The 17,590-nt window shown below is 45.0% G+C and overlaps 2 long non-coding RNA genes across 2 annotated transcripts; both read left to right on the top strand.

The window, feature by feature from the left end:
- The first annotated feature begins 74 nt into the window (after positions 1-74).
- On the top strand, positions 75-16,265 carry LOC133346495 (uncharacterized). Its single transcript, XR_009755567.1, has 4 exons — positions 75-180; positions 13,358-13,462; positions 14,324-14,391; positions 15,032-16,265. It is a non-coding gene; the product is annotated as an uncharacterized LOC133346495 (long non-coding RNA).
- Positions 207-2,208, top strand: LOC133346496 (uncharacterized). Its single transcript, XR_009755568.1, has 3 exons — positions 207-231; positions 385-435; positions 1,965-2,208. It is a non-coding gene; the product is annotated as an uncharacterized LOC133346496 (long non-coding RNA).
- Positions 16,266-17,590: the final 1,325 nt, after the last annotated feature.

Below are 17,590 nucleotides of genomic sequence, written 5' to 3'. Positions count from 1 at the left end.
CTACCAGTGCGGTGACGTAGCCCGCAAGGCTGCTGAGTGACGTCATTTCGGGGTATCCGCGGCAACCGCGAGGGGACGCCGAGGCGGTGACGTCATCGCGAAACTGTACAAACACACGTGGCGCTCAGCGTCACCAGGCGAGTTTCACTCCGTCGTGGTTGATATCCTTCGTTTAACCAGGTGAGCAGCCCATTGAGATGACATCGTGATTGACGTCCTTTATTCAACCAGGTGAGCAGCCCATTGAGATGATCTCGTGATTGACGTCCTTTATTTAACCAGGTGAGGAGCCCGTTGAGATGACATCGTGATTGACGTCCTTTATTCAACCAGGTGAGCAGCCCATTGAGATGATCTCGTGATTGACGTCCTTTATTTAACCAGGTGAGGAGCCCGTTGAGATGACATCGTGATTGACGTCCTTTATTCAACCAGGTGAGCAGCCCATTGAGATGACATCGTGATTGACGTCCTTTATTCAACCAGGTGAGGAGCCCATTAAGATGACATCGTGATTGACGTCCTTTATTCAACCAGGTGAGCAGCCCATTGAGATGACATCGTGATTGACGTCCTTTATTCAACCAGGTGAGCAGCCCATTGAGATGACATCGTGATTGACGTCCTTTATTCAACCAGGTGAGGAGCCCATTAAGATGACATCGTGATTGACGTCCTTTATTCAACCAGGTGAGCAGCCCATTGAGATGACATCGTGATTGACGTCCTTTATTCAACCAGGTGAGCAGCCCATTGAGATGACATCGTGATTGACGTCCTTTATTCAACCAGGTGAGCAGCCCATTGAGATGACATCGTGATTGACGTCCTTTATTCAACCAGGTGAGGAGCCCATTGAGATGACATCGTGATTGACGTCCTTTATTCAACCAGGTGAGCAGCCCATTGAGATGATCTCGTGATTGACGTCCTTTATTCAACCAGGTGAGGAGCCCATTGAGATGACATCGTGATTGACGTCCTTTATTCAACCAGGTGAGCAGTCCATTGAGATGATCTCGTGATTGACGTCCTTTATTCAACCAGGTGAGGAGCCCATTAAGATGACATCGTGATTGACGTCCTTTATTCAACCAGGTGAGCAGTCCATTGAGATGACATCGTGATTGACGTCCTTTATTCAACCAGGTGAGGAGCCCATTGAGATGACATCGTGATTGACGTCCTTTATTCAACCAGGTGAGCAGCCCATTAAGATGACATCGTGATTGACGGCCTTTATTCAACCAGGTGAGCAGTCCATTGAGATGACATCGTGATTGACGTCCTTTATTCAACCAGGTGAGCAGTCCATTGAGATGACATCGTGATTGACGTCCTTTATTCAACCAGGTGAGGAGCCCATTGAGATGACATCGTGATTGACGTCCTTTATTCAACCAGGTGAGCAGTCCAATGAGATGACATCGTGATTGACGTCCTTTATTCAACCAGGTGAGGAGCCCATTGAGATGACATCGTGATTGACGTCCTTTATTCAACCAGGTGAGCAGCCCATTGAGATGACGTCGTGATTGACGTCCTTTATTCAACCAGGTGAGGAGCCCATTAAGATGACATCGTGATTGACGTCCTTTATTCAACCAGGTGAGCAGTCCAATGAGATGACATCGTGATTGACGTCCTTTATTCAACCAGGTGAGGAGCCCATTGAGATGACATCGTGATTGACGTCCTGTATTCAACCAGGTGAGCAGCCCATTGAGATGACGTCGTGATTGACGTCCTTTATTCAACCAGGTGAGGAGCCCGTTGAGATGACATCGTGATTGACGTCCTTTATTTAACCAGGTGAGGAGCCCGTTGAGATGACATCGTGTTTGACGTCCTTTATTCAACCAGGTGAGCAGCCCATTAAGATGACATCGTGTTGACGTCCTTTATTCAACCAGGTGAGCAGCCCATTGAGATGACATCGTGATTGACGTCCTTTATTCAACCAGGTGAGGAGCCCATTGAGATTGAGTGTTTCTCGTGTTTGACATCCTTTATTTAACCAGGTGAGAACCCATTAGAAGACATTGAACCTCTCGTAAACGACTCCCCTTATTTCACTTCTTCGTTGTCACTAACTGTATCATGCTTTTTTTTAAACACAAAGTGACTGCATTACAATCACGGAAGCACTGAAGAAAGTTACTTCAAAGTTTGTTTTTTTACTCGTGAACGCAGCCTCACACTGATGTGGGACACACACAGGCTTGGTGTTGTTGTATATGTTGGGTATGAAAATTTGTTATGCTGTATGCGTGCGTGGGTGAAATTATTATGTTGTATATGTGGGTTATGAATATTCAGTGGAAATAATAATAATTAAATGAAATTTGGCCAAATGTGTAATTATCCGGAAATATGTTAATTTATGTAATTACGCACATTTTAATTATGCCAATTCGAGAGGTAATCGTATTAATTATGCGAGTGGGTGTAATTATGATAGCGCAAGTCGTTATGATAACCAGACCCCGGTTCACCCCGTTATCGCTTTAACATTTACTGAGTATGTATTAGTGTGTTTATTAAGGTCACCAAGTTCAAATCTCAACGCAGAAGCAGATCTTATGCATAGATTTCAGGAAAGAATCACACAACCACTTCTGTATTGATCAATTTATTACTAATTCAACCTTAACTATGATATAGTATGCGAACTCTCAATCCCGGAACGTCAATACGGCATCAATACAGTATCATCAACGATTGTCTGATTTCACTTTGACAACGGCACATGGATCCCGCATAACGCGATGGTTCTTAGTGAGAGAGAGAGTCGTTAAAACATGCAAATATTATGCTAAGAAAACCTTAACGTTAATGAATGATTATACTCAATATTGTTCACGCAGTACCGCACTCCTTATTGATCATACGCAACCCTTATCACGTTGTTAACACCTTGGGTCACGGAACAGTTGAATATTCTGTAGAGGATGCGAGTACGTGCGGCGATTATGACTGAAAGATACTTGAAAGATTATACGGCGATAAAAAAAAAATACAATCAAAACAGTTATTATTCTTAAAGGCACCAATCTCAACAGATACATCGGCAGGTTATCTGACAACAGAACGGCTCGGAGTAAGGGCCTGCGACGGTGCTCCTTTTCCGAAGCTCGTTATCTTATACCAAGTTTACTAATTGGGGACCAGATCACCTGATAAGGGTCCGGTGGGCCACCACTCCCCACGTGAGCGTGGCTCGGCGGAAGGAGGTGCCAAGAATCAGTTCGTATTGATGGATCTGTTGGGAATTTATGCGATTAAGAGTACAGCCCACTAAATATTAAAGATAAAAATTAAGAATACTCTTATAAACGACGGAGGGCCATCACTCGGTCTCGTTGTGATGCTTTCCAGCCACGGATGGCTTATGGGTTCGAGTGTTTTTGAGTGGTAAGAGTTGTCTTGAATAGTCAGTGTTCGGAGTCGATTCTTTAGGTCAAACAGACGCCTGGTGGTCGTGTGGTGAGGGGGCGGTGCGCGTCATACGTATCAGTCGATCCCGTGGCGAATTGGTTCGGATGGCAGTTGATACGCTGTCGCAGTTCGGAACCCGGTCGGTAGGTGGCGCCCACAACTCGCTCGTAGCGTGCAGCGCTGGATCGTCGCCAAACCGCAACGATCACCACTCCGGCGGCAGCAGAGATCTCCGGCGGCAGCAGAGGTTGACGAGCTGAAGATGAGTCGAGCCGACCCGCTGGTCGCAGCTCGCTCCTGAGTCGACCCTCCCGGTCGAGCTCGCTCCTGGGTCGACCCGCTGGTCGCCCTCGCTCCTGAGTCGACTCTCTGGTCGCACTCCTGAGTGGACCCACTGGTCGCACTCCTCCTGAGCCGACTCCCCCGGTCGCGCTCCTGAGTGGACCCTCTCGTCACACTCGTTCCTGAGTCGACCCTCCCGGTCGAGCTTCTGAGTGGACCCTCCCGTCGCACTGGTTTCCAATGCTCAGGATCCTTTACTTTATGCCGAAAATTCCCCCTGGATCCCGCCCACAAGGCGGGGCTTCTTCCGATTTTTGCTGTGTCAGGATCTGTCCGTAGGCAGGTGTGTCCATGTGTCTGTCCGTATGTCCGTGTGTCCTTGTGTGCATCACTGACGGTATATTCGTTGTCACACTCCCTCCATAAAACCCACGAGCAAACAATCAGATGTTACAAATTGCCTCGAAGTCGTCTCTCTGTCTGGGTGCAATATTATCTCTTGTCTGGCCGTCTTCATGACCCAAAACACAGACGTTACAAATCGTCTCATAGGCGTCTTTGTTCGTGTTGCACAACCTGGAGGGAGGGGCAACACTCTCTCCGACCCGGCGCACAAAGAAATGGTTAAAAAGTTTTAAGTTAACATTTGTCCCTTACTATTTCACAGTTATGATTCTGTATGTAACCTAAGGTCTGTCGTTTCCCATCGTGGTGCCCGACCCAAGTGTAGGTGTTTCCCCGAGCGTACACACACTCCTATCCCGCGCTGCGGGGATACAAAGACGGCCGGGATCTCCCTTTCTCTCCGACCCTGGGTTTAACATCGTTGTTTTTTTTATTATGTATTATATTCGACCTGGTTGTGATTCATCCCGTTATCCTGGCTTTTCCATAAGTTTTACTTTGTCATTTCATGCATATACTTATTACTATTAATTTATTTCCGATATCTTAGGTTAAGGGGTAAGTTTCTTGATCCTAGGAATTCGTATTCCTTGGTGCCTGGATGGTTATATAAGCGGAATATAGTTTACGGTGAATAGCGTTAACATTGATGTTATGTGCGATATTATGTATTGTGATGTCTTTAACTTAACTTGTTTGTCAGGGCTTTACTGACACGAAGTTGCATTCCATAGCCCGCAGTCTTTGCCCCACCCTATCTCTGCTCGCCGTTGTTGTTGCCTGCCGTTAATTCAAGGCCTCATTAATTTCCGTCCCTCCTGAGTAGGTGAGGGCGGTTGAACCTTGGAGTCAGTTCTGGTTTTTGTCTGCCTGCTTCTTCTTGTGTCCCCTGACCCCGGGAGTTATTATTCTACTTTATGGCCTGTCGAAGCCCCACTCGCTGTTGCTGGGCTGGTGTTGTTCCCGGCTTTTGCTTACGTTTGCAGTTCGCCGTGCTCTTGATTTCCTTCCCTCTTCAACCTTATATTGACTATTCGCTCCTGTCTGGGTGCGATTCAATTTTGACTTAGGAAGGTTCTGATTGTCATATGCTTCGGGTCGAATTGTATAGAAAGTATTGAAGTATGGAAATAACATTTCATATTGACTTAATAATGGTGATGGTTCAGTAGGCGTAACTTGTGGCCTGGTTTAATTGGAGTGGGTGTGAGTATCGATAACTTTAGCCTACCCTGTTGTTAAATTCCGACTTTAACGTTACTTTAATAGCAATACAGAATAATTGAGCTTTTTGTCTTAACTAGGCGAATGCGAACTTCTGGTGACCCCGCAGCCTTGTTGTTCAGCTGGGTCTGCCTCCTTGAGAGATATACACCACTCTTATTCTCGTCTCACTGTGGTCATCCAACCTTCTGCTCTGGGAGTGTTATTCTTACTTTCAGGTCAAAGGCCCCCTCACGTTCAGACGTGCAGGGTTGTTTACATCAGCTCCCCCCCTGTGCACGTGTTCTAACTAGCTCGGAATCCCTGAACACACAATCAGTGATGATTCCTGGCTTTCTGTGGTTGTGATTTAGACAAAGGCGCCTCTGTTTCTTCCATTGCCTTTGAGTCGACACTGCCCTATTATTTGCCCATGTGCTGAGGTCATAGAATTCGTTTTGACTTCAGTAATATTAACATTCAGTATTGGATTAGCAAATGGGCAATGGTTCATTTATGTAGCTCGCAGCCTGGTCTCCAATTTGAGCGAGCGCGAGGATCGGTAATTTAGCCTACTCTGTTGTTGAATTTCGAATTTTGACGTTACTTTAAAACCATGCAGGATGGTTGGGCTTTTTGCCTTAACTATGTCTGGCTGACACTCCCACTGTCTCTGCCGCCTGCACGGGTGACATGTGCCCGTTCATCAGGCCTTATCGTTCCTTGAAGCAAGGTTGCAAATTCTGCCATCCTAGCCCTCCTCCAGTTCATTACTTAACAACACCTGGTGTTTTGCAGTTTGCTGCGCTTGGTGTGTTTCAATCATTAAAAAAACAAGTAAAAAGATAATATATAAAAATCATCAAATATTATTAATCTCAATTATGGAAGAAGGGTTAGGATACAACATACCGCCCTTTTAAAAATGACCAGTGGTCAAATGGCCACGGGTTATTTTTAAAAAAATATGTATACCCTTCTTCCATCATGAACCATCGATTGTCCTCAAGTTTTGCTGCTATTCCTTACAACGCGTGCGTACGTGTCACAACTTAACATGGTTATATTTGAATTGAGCAAAGAAAATTAAACAAGCGTTAAACATCGATATTGCGTTACATCGGTTCTGATACATCATGACTCCGACGAATATTCATTTTTGTTTTTGTTAAATCCTGGGAAACGCTAGGTAGCGGTTTCGAACGCATTTATGCGTTACCTTCCTCATGTTGCCTCGTTCACCACTTATCACTTCGATAATTCGATCACGGTTTTCGGGTTCGTTTTTGTAGTTTCCTCTCTGACTCTCTGTGTCGTGGGAGTGTGTGGTGAAAAATTGTGCTGCACATAACCAGAATTCGCGCACACGACCCACTTTGACACTTGGTTCGAGGCATTCGCTCTCTCTGCGATTACATGCACATTTGCCGAGTCAGTGTGTCGATTTAATTCTGTCCCTCGTAATGTTGCCCTCTTTGTTTTTACTAGTGTGTTGGATTTCAACACCATTCCCGGTACGTCATGGACATTCGTCTCCATTTTAGCACTCCGATCCACATAATTTTTGGTTTCCCTTGGATATTTCCCATTCAAAGGCTCATGCCTGCGCTCCTCAGGGCGTGTCCCTGCTGTCTGTTTTTGTACTGTCCGATCACGCTTCAATGCAACCCTGTCCTTGTATTCGATCCGCGCGTCATTTACGGGAGCACTGTCCACGTTTTTGCCCGCCCTGTCACTTGCAGCCTGCCTGTATTTCACATTGAGCCCGGGTTTAACACCTCGGCGGGTGTGGCGCGTATGGGCTGCCCGCTCTCAATCACTGTGGATGGTTCATCACGTATTTGGACCGTATTCTGTGTTATTCCTCTATTCCCTCCTGGTATAGCCGGTGGAGGAATTGGTCGGAATTGGATCGATTGTGTTTGACCTCCCATCCTGCGATTCTCGTGAATGTTCGCATCCATACCTCCGCGGTATGTGTAACACCTTCCCGCTAGGTGGTTATCTTCCCATCTCTGTGCGTAATTTGAACCTTGCGTGTGTCGTGGGATGGGGTGTTGATATGGTTCTGCTCTGAACCTCTCCCTCCTACGATTCTCCTGCACCCTTGGCCCAGTGTTTTTCCCATTTGGGTGCCAAATTTTTCCTGGATTGTTACTTCGCCATCCCTGTGGGTAATCTTGACCTTGCGCATGTCGGGGCATGGGGTGTTGGTATGGTTCTATTCTGAACCTCCCCCTCCTGCGATTCTCCTGAAGGTTCGGCTTTGTGCCGCTCTCATTCTCGTGCCAACCTCTCTCTGGGTTATTTTGCCATGTGTGCGTGCGTTTCTGCTGCTCTCTGCATGGTGGGACTGCTCGGTGATTTTTATTCCTCTCTGAGAGGCTGGGTTCCTCATCCCTCTCCCTGTGTTCTGGATCCGAATTATGATTCTTAGCTCTGTATAACCATGCCATGTACGCCTTGCTCTCTATGCGGCGTAAGGATGCGGTTTCTGGATTCAAAACCATTCTCACCCTTTCTGTAATCTCTGGGCTTAAGGATTCAAAAAACATAATTTTGAACATTTTATCCCCTTCGTGGTATTGATTCACATCGCCTGCGTAATACGCTCTTTTAAATTGGACGAGGTAGTCACGTGGATCTTGGTCCATGCCCTGGGTCATCGATTTTACAGCATAAAACCCCTCAGTGAGTGTCGAATATTCTCCAAACTTCCGAATCACTGCCAGGCTCAATTGTTTAAAATCATTTCTAACCTTGTGTGGTAGTGACTTTACCCATGGAATAGATTCTTTATGTAAGGTCCGTTTCAACAAACTCGCTTTTTCATCCCGTCTCCTCAGCCCTCTAATCATTGCCTCCTCTTCCACTGTCGCGATATGTGTGTGGATATCCATAGTCTTATTGTGGGGGTCAAAATCGGGAATTCTGACTAGAGCCTTGTCCATCAACTTAAGGGTTTTACTGGTGAACAGGTATTCCGAAAGTTGATTGCTGACAGCGTCATCATCAAACAAGTTATCATCAGGCAATCTGTCACTTTGGTCTGTGCTGTGTCCCTGTGTTTAAGTGGTGTGCATTTTCTGTGTGCGCGCCCAGGGCCGTGTCGCTCGTGTTGCCATTTCCCTTCAGTTTTTGCCTCTGCCCTTAGTGTACCATGTCCTGGCGATTTTACTTTAACTTTTGTGCAATCAATCCCTGGACTCTGTCCACGTACCCAAGAGAGTGATTTGATGTTACTTCCATATTTATTCTGTGGCTCAACGTCTGTGAGTTTCGCTGGTGTCGCGAGCTTTGATTTCTCCTCCCTCTCGAGGGTGTGAGGACATTTCTCGTCGTTTATTAGAGACGATTTCTCTCCCGTTTCCTTTCCAAATTTTCCTTCATTCCACAATCCCTGTCTGTATGCCTGTGTGAGAAGGTATGAGTCCTGTCCTGCCTTCTCTGCAGTTTTTGCATCGTGTTTGCCTTCGTTACTTTTTATCCAGTCAATTAGTTTCCCCCAAGGTGTGTTCGTGTTATCGATACAGCTCCCTTCCCATATGTCTCTCTGACTGTACTGCTTTGTAACAGATTGGTCGGTACGTTTAAATACGAGCTCCCCGTATCCCGTAACCCATTCAAATATTATTCTTAATCCTAGCATCTTAAGTATGGCAAGAGTTACCTTAATATTTCTTTTCAGAGTGCATATAAACAATTGTATCACAGGATGCGTCAGTTCAACTCGAGCAAATAATCTCAGCCCAGCTGTCTTTGTTATACTCTGCTACTCTGGTATTTCCCTTCAGAGCGCGTTTTGTTTGTATACCCCCGTTTACAATCACAAGGCAACGTTAGTTCACAACACTTTGATTAACACATCAGTGATTCGTTCCTGAATTCATGCACAAACTGTCTGCGAGAGATCCCGGAAGACGAGCCCCCATTATGTTGTATATGTTGGGTATGAAAATTTGTTATGCTGTATGCGTGCGTGGGTGAAATTATTATGTTGTATATGTGGGTTATGAATATTCAGTGGAAATAATAATAATTAAATGAAATTTGGCCAAATGTGTAATTATCCGGAAATATGTTAATTTATGTAATTACGCACATTTTAATTATGCCAATTCGAGAGGTAATCGTATTAATTATGCGAGTGGGTGTAATTATGATAGCGCAAGTCGTTATGATAACCAGACCCCGGTTCACCCCGTTATCGCTTTAACATTTACTGAGTATGTATTAGTGTGTTTATTAAGGTCACCAAGTTCAAATCTCAACGCAGAAGCAGATCTTATGCATAGATTTCAGGAAAGAATCACACAACCACTTCTGTATTGATCAATTTATTACTAATTCAACCTTAACTATGATATAGTATGCGAACTCTCAATCCCGGAACGTCAATACGGCATCAATACAGTATCATCAACGATTGTCTGATTTCACTTTGACAACGGCACATGGATCCCGCATAACGCGATGGTTCTTAGTGAGAGAGAGAGTCGTTAAAACATGCAAATATTATGCTAAGAAAACCTTAACGTTAATGAATGATTATACTCAATATTGTTCACGCAGTACCGCACTCCTTATTGATCATACGCAACCCTTATCACGTTGTTAACACCTTGGGTCACGGAACAGTTGAATATTCTGTAGAGGATGCGAGTACGTGCGGCGATTATGACTGAAAGATACTTGAAAGATTATACGGCGATAAAAAAAAAATACAATCAAAACAGTTATTATTCTTAAAGGCACCAATCTCAACAGATACATCGGCAGGTTATCTGACAACAGAACGGCTCGGAGTAAGGGCCTGCGACGGTGCTCCTTTTCCGAAGCTCGTTATCTTATACCAAGTTTACTAATTGGGGACCAGATCACCTGATAAGGGTCCGGTGGGCCACCACTCCCCACGTGAGCGTGGCTCGGCGGAAGGAGGTGCCAAGAATCAGTTCGTATTGATGGATCTGTTGGGAATTTATGCGATTAAGAGTACAGCCCACTAAATATTAAAGATAAAAATTAAGAATACTCTTATAAACGACGGAGGGCCATCACTCGGTCTCGTTGTGATGCTTTCCAGCCACGGATGGCTTATGGGTTCGAGTGTTTTTGAGTGGTAAGAGTTGTCTTGAATAGTCAGTGTTCGGAGTCGATTCTTTAGGTCAAACAGACGCCTGGTGGTCGTGTGGTGAGGGGGCGGTGCGCGTCATACGTATCAGTCGATCCCGTGGCGAATTGGTTCGGATGGCAGTTGATACGCTGTCGCAGTTCGGAACCCGGTCGGTAGGTGGCGCCCACAACTCGCTCGTAGCGTGCAGCGCTGGATCGTCGCCAAACCGCAACGATCACCACTCCGGCGGCAGCAGAGATCTCCGGCGGCAGCAGAGGTTGACGAGCTGAAGATGAGTCGAGCCGACCCGCTGGTCGCAGCTCGCTCCTGAGTCGACCCTCCCGGTCGAGCTCGCTCCTGGGTCGACCCGCTGGTCGCCCTCGCTCCTGAGTCGACTCTCTGGTCGCACTCCTGAGTGGACCCACTGGTCGCACTCCTCCTGAGCCGACTCCCCCGGTCGCGCTCCTGAGTGGACCCTCTCGTCACACTCGTTCCTGAGTCGACCCTCCCGGTCGAGCTTCTGAGTGGACCCTCCCGTCGCACTGGTTTCCAATGCTCAGGATCCTTTACTTTATGCCGAAAATTCCCCCTGGATCCCGCCCACAAGGCGGGGCTTCTTCCGATTTTTGCTGTGTCAGGATCTGTCCGTAGGCAGGTGTGTCCATGTGTCTGTCCGTATGTCCGTGTGTCCTTGTGTGCATCACTGACGGTATATTCGTTGTCACACTCCCTCCATAAAACCCACGAGCAAACAATCAGATGTTACAAATTGCCTCGAAGTCGTCTCTCTGTCTGGGTGCAATATTATCTCTTGTCTGGCCGTCTTCATGACCCAAAACACAGACGTTACAAATCGTCTCATAGGCGTCTTTGTTCGTGTTGCACAACCTGGAGGGAGGGGCAACACTCTCTCCGACCCGGCGCACAAAGAAATGGTTAAAAAGTTTTAAGTTAACATTTGTCCCTTACTATTTCACAGTTATGATTCTGTATGTAACCTAAGGTCTGTCGTTTCCCATCGTGGTGCCCGACCCAAGTGTAGGTGTTTCCCCGAGCGTACACACACTCCTATCCCGCGCTGCGGGGATACAAAGACGGCCGGGATCTCCCTTTCTCTCCGACCCTGGGTTTAACATCGTTGTTTTTTTTATTATGTATTATATTCGACCTGGTTGTGATTCATCCCGTTATCCTGGCTTTTCCATAAGTTTTACTTTGTCATTTCATGCATATACTTATTACTATTAATTTATTTCCGATATCTTAGGTTAAGGGGTAAGTTTCTTGATCCTAGGAATTCGTATTCCTTGGTGCCTGGATGGTTATATAAGCGGAATATAGTTTACGGTGAATAGCGTTAACATTGATGTTATGTGCGATATTATGTATTGTGATGTCTTTAACTTAACTTGTTTGTCAGGGCTTTACTGACACGAAGTTGCATTCCATAGCCCGCAGTCTTTGCCCCACCCTATCTCTGCTCGCCGTTGTTGTTGCCTGCCGTTAATTCAAGGCCTCATTAATTTCCGTCCCTCCTGAGTAGGTGAGGGCGGTTGAACCTTGGAGTCAGTTCTGGTTTTTGTCTGCCTGCTTCTTCTTGTGTCCCCTGACCCCGGGAGTTATTATTCTACTTTATGGCCTGTCGAAGCCCCACTCGCTGTTGCTGGGCTGGTGTTGTTCCCGGCTTTTGCTTACGTTTGCAGTTCGCCGTGCTCTTGATTTCCTTCCCTCTTCAACCTTATATTGACTATTCGCTCCTGTCTGGGTGCGATTCAATTTTGACTTAGGAAGGTTCTGATTGTCATATGCTTCGGGTCGAATTGTATAGAAAGTATTGAAGTATGGAAATAACATTTCATATTGACTTAATAATGGTGATGGTTCAGTAGGCGTAACTTGTGGCCTGGTTTAATTGGAGTGGGTGTGAGTATCGATAACTTTAGCCTACCCTGTTGTTAAATTCCGACTTTAACGTTACTTTAATAGCAATACAGAATAATTGAGCTTTTTGTCTTAACTAGGCGAATGCGAACTTCTGGTGACCCCGCAGCCTTGTTGTTCAGCTGGGTCTGCCTCCTTGAGAGATATACACCACTCTTATTCTCGTCTCACTGTGGTCATCCAACCTTCTGCTCTGGGAGTGTTATTCTTACTTTCAGGTCAAAGGCCCCCTCACGTTCAGACGTGCAGGGTTGTTTACATCAGCTCCCCCCCTGTGCACGTGTTCTAACTAGCTCGGAATCCCTGAACACACAATCAGTGATGATTCCTGGCTTTCTGTGGTTGTGATTTAGACAAAGGCGCCTCTGTTTCTTCCATTGCCTTTGAGTCGACACTGCCCTATTATTTGCCCATGTGCTGAGGTCATAGAATTCGTTTTGACTTCAGTAATATTAACATTCAGTATTGGATTAGCAAATGGGCAATGGTTCATTTATGTAGCTCGCAGCCTGGTCTCCAATTTGAGCGAGCGCGAGGATCGGTAATTTAGCCTACTCTGTTGTTGAATTTCGAATTTTGACGTTACTTTAAAACCATGCAGGATGGTTGGGCTTTTTGCCTTAACTATGTCTGGCTGACACTCCCACTGTCTCTGCCGCCTGCACGGGTGACATGTGCCCGTTCATCAGGCCTTATCTTTCCTTGAAGCAAGGTTGCAAATTCTGCCATCCTAGCCCTCCTCCAGTTCATTACTTAACAACACCTGGTGTTTTGCAGTTTGCTGCGCTTGGTGTGTTTCAATCATTAAAAAAAACAAGTAAAAAGATAATATATAAAAATCATCAAATATTATTAATCTCAATTATGGAAGAAGGGTTAGGATACAACAGTGTGTAGCTCCTGGTGAAGGTGACGACGTCGGGTCTCGTTAAGAGGGGACAATTATTGATGGTGTGTTGCGTTGATTGCCCTCAGGGACCGGAGCGGAGATATTGATCGGGGATGAACGTGAATGGAGCCACGCGTCAAGGGTGACATCAAGCAAAGAGAAGACACGGTTGTGAAGAACAGCTGCTCGAGGTATCATCATCGTCATTGACATCAGCATAAGTATAATCATGAACAGCAACATCATCAGCACCCTTATCAGCAGCAGAATTATCATCAACAACAGCGTTAACGGCTTCATTGTCATCAATATCCGAAGCAACATCAGTCACAGCAGTGGCAGGATCAGAATTAGCATCAACCATATATTGTCATCAGCGGCATATTCAGCAGCAGCAGTATTGTCATTATCAGTGTTATCATTACCATCATCAACAGCAGCACCAGTATGATAACCGCAATGTATCTTTATAAATATACACAATGGACATGTGTCTTTATTTAAGGCGGTTGAACATGCAGATGGCCATTCGCCACCACGCGTGCCGTGCTAGCTTCCGTAGGGGCTCGCAAACATCACTGGCCCCAAGTCTGTTAAGGCTATAAGAGAGATATTTATCTTTGTGTCTGTGGTGCAGTGGTTCACACACTGCAGTATGAACCTGAACCCATCTCCTGGGCCTCCCCTAAGTTGACTCAGCTTTAAACGAGTACCGTACAATAAGTGAGGAAATCAACAACCGAGCTTAGTCCTGGCCACACCACCCCCTCGTATATTGACTGTTAAGACAGTGGGCTTGGGCAGGACATGTCCCCAGAAGACATGATGACGGGTCGTCGAGACTAATGTGGAGTGGCAGCCAAATGAGAGCATCTCCCAGACAATCAGCTGCTGGGCAGGTGCTAGATGGGTTGGCGGTGGCTTTCTGATGCCTTCATCCAGCCGTGGATTGATCGTGGCTGTTGATGATGAACAACATCATTTGCCCCAATAGGTGACATGTTGCTCTTTGGGTATAGTGAAACAGTGTGTATATTTGCGTGTGTTTTTAGGGTTAAAGTTATTCCCTTCAGCGATTATCTCAGCCACTGGTCCCAAACCGCCACCACTCAAAACCCCGGTGAGTCTTACCTGTCAGGACAGCAAGTAGGTTGTCACTGACTTACTGTATATTTATAGCTCATGTGTTTTAAAGCTGTATCCCATCAATAAAGAATTTGCCAATCATATGCAACGACTCTCCTAAAAATATTTTCAAGACTGGGTGAGGCTCTCCAGAATTATATATAAAGGTAATAAGTATTTACAATTTAAGGACAAATGTGTTTTGTATAAAGTGTGACTGAATCCCAGTGGACCTCACCTGGTTAAAGGACGGTCATCACTCAAATAATACTTCTCAAACGACCCTCATTTTCATAAAGGATGTCACTGGCATTAGGTAATTAATTTCTGTAGCTCTCTACTAGTCAATAAAGGACATCAATCGCAAGGGATAATGGTCTTGAAGAGCCTTTATAAATAAAAGGCCACATTCACAATAGATAATTAATCTCAACGGGCACTCACCTGGTTAAAGAACGTTAGACTCAAGGGATAATAACTCCTTAGCCTTGCACCAGGTTAAAGGACATAGTATGTAATGACAAAAATAATTAATCTGAGTTAGCTGTCACCAGTTAAAAGGACAATTATTTTAATTGTTATTTTTAATTCTTGTTTTTTCTGTGCGTCTTTTTTCTACCCAAACGATGATTCAGGCACCCAAGCTTCCACCTCTACCCAGGACCAGAGCCCTAGGCTGATCAGGGTGACTAGGCAAGCCCCAAGGGTTCGGCCTACGCCACAGCCTCAGATCGAACCCGACCATGTGAACTGGGAGGCAGAAGCGGAGGAACTCGTGAAATGGACTCGAGCTTTGAGTCCCAGACTCCTGGAATAATTATGCTTTTACTTCTCCCATTCAAATAATGTACCATTATTACTTTGTCAATTTCCAACTTGCCTCCTATTGCTCTTTGTAGGTTGAGTAAATGAGGAATGGCATTCTGGTATCTGACTGGACCTCCTATTGCCCGTTCTTCTGTCTCTGCACCACCTACGCTTCACAACCTGCAGCCTGTCAACCTAAATAGCATGAATACAATCATCTCGAACCTAAAAACGTCTTCCATCCTCTGCCCTCGAAACGTGTTACTGCCTATCCACGTTGTCCATATTACCAGCATCATTAATGCCTCCAATACTGCTGCTCTTACTACCATCATGAATTAACCCACAATGAACCGCAACATGCCTGCGAAGTTATATCCCGTCTCAAACTTCCCATGTAAAATTCCGATAAAGGGTTATCTTTTCCCAAGTCTGCAAATTCCTGTCTCTCCATGGTTTCCATGGGCCAGTCAAATCTGGTTTCCACCAAGGTTATTCTACTGACACTTATTATCTCCTGTATGTCCGAAATAAACATCTCTTCAGACCATGAATCTCTTTCAACCCCATCCTTCCAGAGTGCCTCCATTACTATATAGACCAGCGGTTCCAAATCTGTGTTACGCGGATCCCTGGTGGTCCACGAGGCTACTACAGGGGGTCCTTGGAAAACACAAATAATATAATCACATCCTCACCAAGGCAATGCACAATTTCAAATAACTACTGCAGTAGCATGTGGTGGCCTACAAAATGTTTGGAGGTTGAAAAGGGGTCCTCACACTTGAAAGGGTAGAGAACCGCTGATATAGACAAAATCAGTTTTGAATGTGTTGGAAAGTTAAATCAATTGTAATACGTGTTGTGAATAGACATAATGAATATAAATATCCAAGATAAGTTCGGGCACATCAACTTTTAGTTTGACAAGTAATATGCTTCAACTACAGCAAGCAGTCTATAGGCATCATCAGGATGAAAATGTTCCACCATCGCAATAGGCTTAAATAGACACAGCACCCATTGTGGGGATGGGAGAGAGGAATCAGGGCAGACAGTTATGAACAGAGAAGTCAAAATAATCATAAGCGTTATTGCATAGAAAATAAATAAGGAGTCTGTCTCCTTCACATATCCGTCTCCAATCTTATATATAAAAGTATTTGTTACAGAACCCATTAGCTGCAGAAGGCCGCGCGGCTGATGAGTTGTATAAAAAGTACTTTGATGTGGAGATACAGATATGTGAAGGAGACAGTTGTGCACGCAGTTCGGTCTACAATCTTACCCAAGAACGTGCACATTTCAATTGCTAGCCTGCAGGTTCACACACTTTATACGGGGAAATTATGGTACTGATGCTCTGACTTGTATGGCCCATTCAAAACCTGCTGTGCTTCTTTAAGCCCATTAAGACGAAGGGAACTGTATGCGCATCACTGCTGCGCATGCAATGATTCACTCCTCCCCAGCGATGCTCTTGTCATAATTTGCGGTCGTGATTCCATTTCATTCAAGAATAATTTGTTACCGTATGAGCCCATCCATGTTTTTTTTTTCTGTGCCATTTGTAGAGTTTTGTGGCCCCATTAACCTAAAAGTAAAATTAACATTTACCACGTAATGTGCATACATTTAAATAAATTATCACCCTCTCATTCGTGTACCTTGTGTGTCATAGATTTTTTTGTGTGACGAATCCACGCATCGTTTCATACCTAATTTCCATCGCACCTCCTGGATTTGACATTCCTTGACACCGGTGGAACCATCAAGCGCATCAGAACACTAAACAGGCCGTGTAAAAATATCCTTCATAAGTGGAAAAATAAAGACAAGCCACAGTAGTGCGACTGTGGTCATGCAACCCAAACTATGGATATATACAGCAGTTAACCACTGAAGTATGTGCTCCTTCAGAGAAGGAATATCAAAACTATTTTAACTTGTGCCTGAAGCCCTCTCGTCGAGGCTAGCAGACCTCGACATTGAAAATTCATCTGCTGATCACATTGCTGTCATACGTAATACTATAGTGAAACATATATTGTTAATTTTCAAGTCTTTCAAAATTAATTGCCTATTTTGCACAAGAAACTGGAGTCAGTTTAACACGTAGGCTTTCGCGACCAATATCCATAAAACAAATTTTGGTTAGATCACCTAAATATAAACGTGTCTTTAAACCCGCCACCACTGACACAGCCAATCGGTAAGGTTTGTCGCGTGAACAGAACATGCCAATTTATCACTAGTACAGCACACCGGTGTGTTGGAGAGCCAAGCCACAACGGCTAGTTGTAATTACAGGTGAAACATCATACTCAGATTATACATTGATATATTTACACGATCTAACCCCAAAAACACCTGTATTATGAAAGGCG

Source organism: Lethenteron reissneri, chromosome 24, assembly GCF_015708825.2.
Source record: "Lethenteron reissneri isolate LAM-NWPU_2019-01 chromosome 24, ASM1570882v1, whole genome shotgun sequence".
NCBI lineage: Eukaryota > Metazoa > Chordata > Hyperoartia > Petromyzontiformes > Petromyzontidae > Lethenteron > Lethenteron reissneri.
The sequence above is the reverse complement of the archived record's forward strand: the minus strand, read 5'-3'. Positions and strand labels throughout refer to the sequence as shown.